Genomic DNA, 5,000 nt, shown 5'->3' on the forward strand with positions numbered 1-5,000 from the left:
CATGGCACAAACGGGCTAACATTGTAAAATACTACAGCATAAGATCTGCCGTAACTAAGTACTAGCATATGATGGTGTGTATGTACCGGATGTACTCACGGGGCTTACGTTCGTCAGATGCAATTTAACTACACGTACTGACCGCCTGACGTTAAGTAGGCCTATAATGGAGGGCCTAGAAGTAGAGAATAGCGGGTCACTAGGGCGGAAAATGGGCAGGAAGTATATCATCTTTGACCTGTTTACCCATTTACCCCGTTCGGTCTAGCGTCGCTCTTGCCTGACCTCTGCATTCGGCATCCATCTCGTGAGAATTTAAATGTTTTTATTCTTTTCATCTCGCTTCATTGGCGCACTCTAACCTGCGTGCGCACGCGTACACACACGGACACGCACACAAACGCACATACACAGGCGCGCGTGCGCATACACACACACACACACACACACACACACACACACACACACACACACACACACACACACACACACACACACACACACACACACACACACACACACACACATACACACGAACACACAAACGCACACACGCACACACACGAATATTTGTGTACAGTACATATGGTTCCCATTTTCTCTATCGCTGTGTACGGGAAGACCCATATCTGCAAGTTATGAACGTGTATATGTACCCATTCTTCCATCTGTCTAAAACGCTCACTTTCTTTTTTCTCTTTCTTTCTTTCTTTTTTTTATTTATCCCTCTATTTCTTTCTTCCTTTCTCTCTCTCGCTCTCTCTCTCTCTTTCTTTTCTCTCTCTCTTTCTCTTTCTCCTTCTTTCTCTTTCTCTTTCTCTCTCTCTCTCTCTCTCTCTCTCTCTCTCTCTCTCTCTCTCTCTCTCTCTCTCTCTCTCTCTATATATATATATATATATATATATATATATGTGTGTGTGTGTGTGTGTGTGTGTGTGTGTGTGTGTGTGTGTGTGTGTGTGTGTGTGTCCGTCACTGTCATCATTTCTCTCCCACTGTTGACATTCATAGTCACGGGTCTAATTTACAACAACCAGTTCCTGTGTTTACTTGCTTTTCGCTATTTTGTCTCACAAACGATAGAACAAACTTATTATCCTCGTTGTTTTTGTTGTTGTTGGTTTCTTGCATCATAACAATTTAAATAAGAGAGGACGTAACGATTCCTGGAGTTAGTGATGTAAGCGATGATGATATGGAAAGTATTAAGAACTGTAATTACGGTGCTGACTATCGTCTTCATTCGTTACTTGATTACCGCCATTGGCCAAAATTTTCAGCGTCTTTCGTACGTTTTTTTATTTTTATTTTTTTCATTTATTTATTTATTTATTTTTAACAAAGGTGGCTCGCCGATTCCATCTTTTTGATAAGTAATCTGAGACTCGTGGCTTCGCGTCTCGCTGCTAAGGAGGCGTGACGAAGAGAAAGAAAGACAGAGGAGAAAGAAAGAAACAAAGAAAGAAAAAGTTTCAAAGGGTACCAGTGACGTCATAAGGGACAGGAGTGTGACGAAGGGCGGAACCAGCCAGCGGTCGCGGGTGTGCGTGCGTGCGTGCTCTCGTGCTTGCGATTGCTTTCCCATTCATAGATGTTCTGATTGCAGTGGCAGAAAGCGAAATTGATGATGAAAGAGAGACGGAGAAGAACACAGTGAAGGGAAGAGTAAAGAAGAGCGAAACAGCAAGTAGTAATAAGTTACAAGTGCATAGACCTCAAGAAGAGAGAGAGAGAGAGAGAGAAGATGAATAAAAAGAAATGATTAAGGAATTAAACGTACATATGTATGTATCTAGATATCTAAATATGTATAAATTATTGTGAGCGGAACGCACAAAACAGCAATAAAGGAGGACAAGCCTGGAGGTGATGATATAGAAGAAAATTTTGTGTCCCTGGCTAGAACATCGTGTGTGGGTGGGTGTTTATGTGTACATGTCGTTTACGGGCCGAGAAAAATAGCCTCGAATAAATAAATGCGAGTGTGAATAAGTGCGAGATACACTCACGTCGGACCTCGAGAGAGAGAGAGAGAGAGAGAGAGAGAGAGAGAGAGAGAGAGAGAGAGAGAGAGAGAGAGAGAGAGAGAGAGAGAGAGAGAGAGAGAGAGAGAGAAGACTCTTGTAAAAAAAAAAAAAAGTGTTGTGAACTCTCTTCTTTTCTGCCGACGGGTCCGGTCGCCTGCTCGAGAGAGAAAAGAGAGAAAAAGAGAAGAGAGAGAAAGAGAAGAGAGGACTCGACGGTCGCCATCACGCTCGTACAAGGTTCAAGGGGACGGACGCCGTCTCAAGCTCTTTTTGGTCACGGTAAGTTCTCGGAGGCTTAGTCGTGGCAGGGGAGGGTTGCATTTTTTTTTGTCTTTTTCTTGTTCTTGTTCTTCGTGTTCTTGCTGTCCTGTTATTAATTATGTTACTATTATATGCCCTCGTTTATCTGTGCTATTTTTTTTCTTTATCCTTCTTCTCCTCCTCTGCTTTCTCGCTTTTTTTTCGTTTTCTCTTTCTACTTCTTATAACTTTTTTTTTTCTTATTTAGGAAATATTTGCCGGCATAAGACATGTTGCTTACTTAATGAATTGTCTCTAAAACATATTTGCAATTGTATTGTTTATAAGTGAAGAGATAAAAGAACGTGTCGTTCCCATAAACGGCTTTTGTTTATAATCATTTATAATTTTGTTTATTTATATTTTTTATAATTTTTTGTTTATTTATAATTTATAATTTTTTTTATATTGAATTTTCATAAATACCGATGCAGAAATAAAGGCATATCTGTCTCTATATCTGATAGATATACATTTAACCATCTATTTCCCGGGTTGATATGCGTGTCTAGACTGATAAATATGTATTTATTTCTTTATTTATGTCAAGTATACGGATATTCTTTCGGTCGAGCCTCGCACAATTCTAACGAACCGGCCGAATGTCCAGTGTAGCAACAAGGCTGTATAGTGTAATGGTCATCTTTTGTGTGATAGTTATCGTCATATGGTTAATAGTGTGTTTCATATTTCATATCTATTGATGGTAAGGACGATAGGAAGTAGAGACAGATTTGTAAGATTTTTTTTTGTTTGTTTGTAATTATTAAACGCATGTTTTAGTTTCCCTCGTCGTTATCTTTGTTTTGCGCTAATTACCCGTGTAATATCTTGTGTAACATCTTGCGAACTCCCTCCCTTCCTCCCTTCCTCCCTCCTTCCTGTGTAATATCTTGCGAACTCCCTCCCTCCTTTCCTCCCTCCCCCCTCCCTTCCTCCCTCCCCCCTTCCCCTCTCCCTCCCTCCCTCCCTCCTTCCCTAAGCGGCGTGTGCCTCATGAGCGTGTGTGCCACCCCCCCTCCCTTCCCCCTCCCCCCTCCCCCGAGTCCCCCGAGCGTGCAAGGTCGGCGATGGCTTATTACTGGGTCAGACCAGAATAGACTGTGTCGCTCCCCCTTTTGATTCGGAGACCGTGGATAGCGGAAGCCGTATTGGTTGCGATTACCGTGTGGCGCGGTTTTATGCCGTACTTGGGAGTGGGTGTACGTGCGTGTATAGATGTGTGTATTGGTGTATAGGTGTATTTATGGGTATGTATTCGCAAATACACTTTTCTCGCAAACTCCTACCCCGTGACACTGCGAGCAAGGAGATGCACTCCAGGCTTGTGTGTGTGTGTGTGTGTGTGTGTGTGTGTGTGCGTGTGTGTGTGTGTGTGTGTGTGTGTGTGTTTGTGTGTGTGTGTGTGTGTGTGTGTTTGTGTGTGTGTGTGCGCGCGCGCGTGTGTGTGTCTGTGCGTGCGTGTGTGTCTGTTTATTCCGCATGTTTTTTTGTGCGAGTAGCGTGTATTCGTGTCCGTGCGTGTGCGTGCACTGTCCGAATCACGTGTTCACCGGGGCGTAGGAGGCATGTAGCAGCGGGGAGGATCAACGCAAGGGAAAAAGCGCGGAGTCTTGCACAACGTGAGGTTCCGGAGGGCGAGCTCGCGACCCTGACGCCAGGCCCGGCCGGGGGAGGAGGCTGGTTCAGGTTTGTTATTCCTTTTCGTCTTTTTTTTTTCTTTCTTTCTTTCGTCGGGAATTCGTTTAGTTGGATGCGGTTGAGGTGGGGATTGTTATTGTTATTATTATTATTATTGTTATTATTTTTTAGGTAGTTCGTTGTACGGTGTGTCTGTCTGTTTTGGCCGAGGAGTTTGGGTCGTATTGAAAAGATGGTAAATAAGAGATAGAGAGAGAGAGAAAGAAAGAGAGAAAGAGGGAAAGAAGGAGAGGGAGAAGGGGAGGGAGAGGGAGAGGGAGAAGGGGAGGGAGAGGGAGAAGGGGAGGGAGGGGCAGAGGGAGAAGGGGAGGGAGAGGGAGAGGGAGAGGGAGACGAAGAAGGGGAGGGAGAGGGAGAAGGGGAGGGAGAGGGGGAGAGGGAGAGGGAGAGGGAAAGAGAGAGGGAGAGGGAAAGAGAGAGGGAGAGGGAAAGAGAGAGGGAGAGGGAAAGAGAGAGGGAGAGGGAAAGAGAGAGGGAGAGGGAAAGAGAGAGGGAGAGGGAAAGAGAGAGGGAGAGGGAAAGAGAGGGAGAGGGAAAGAGAAAGAGAGAAGGAAAGAGAGAGGGAAAGAGAGTGGGAAAGAAAGAGAGAGAGAGAGAGAGAGAGAGAGAGAGAGAGAGAGAGAGAGAGAGAGAGAGAGAGAGAGAGAGAGAGAGAGAGAGAGAGAGAGAGGTGGGAGGGAGAGAAAAAAAAAAGAGGAAGAGAAGAAAAGAGAAGAGAAATATAACTAGTGATCAAGAGAGTGTAAACAAGCGAACGAGTGTTGATGAAGAGAACAAGCGGATGTTGGGTGCGCGGGGGGGCGTCGATCCCTTCAAACACTCCCACGTCCTTCTTGCCTCTCTCCCCTCTCCTTCTTCTCTTCTCCTTCTCCTTCTTCTTCTTCTTCTTCTTCTTCTTCTCTTCTCTTCTCTTCTCTTCTCCCACATCCACCGTCTACTCTCTCGTTCTCTCTGACAGCCTCCTGCTTCATC

At 44.7% G+C, this 5,000-nt stretch overlaps 1 long non-coding RNA gene across 1 annotated transcript in view; it reads left to right on the top strand.

Annotated features, from left to right (window-relative positions):
- The window catches only part of LOC113811388 (uncharacterized), a 48,261-nt gene that overhangs the window by 2,268 nt on the left and 40,993 nt on the right, over positions 1–5,000 (top strand). The window contains exon 2 of the long non-coding RNA XR_011399791.1: positions 1,607–2,306. This is a non-coding gene — a long non-coding RNA (uncharacterized lncRNA). The remainder of the gene's footprint in view (positions 1–1,606; positions 2,307–5,000) is intronic.

Source organism: Penaeus vannamei, chromosome 30 (assembly GCF_042767895.1).
Source record: "Penaeus vannamei isolate JL-2024 chromosome 30, ASM4276789v1, whole genome shotgun sequence".
NCBI classification, from domain to species: domain Eukaryota; kingdom Metazoa; phylum Arthropoda; class Malacostraca; order Decapoda; family Penaeidae; genus Penaeus; species Penaeus vannamei.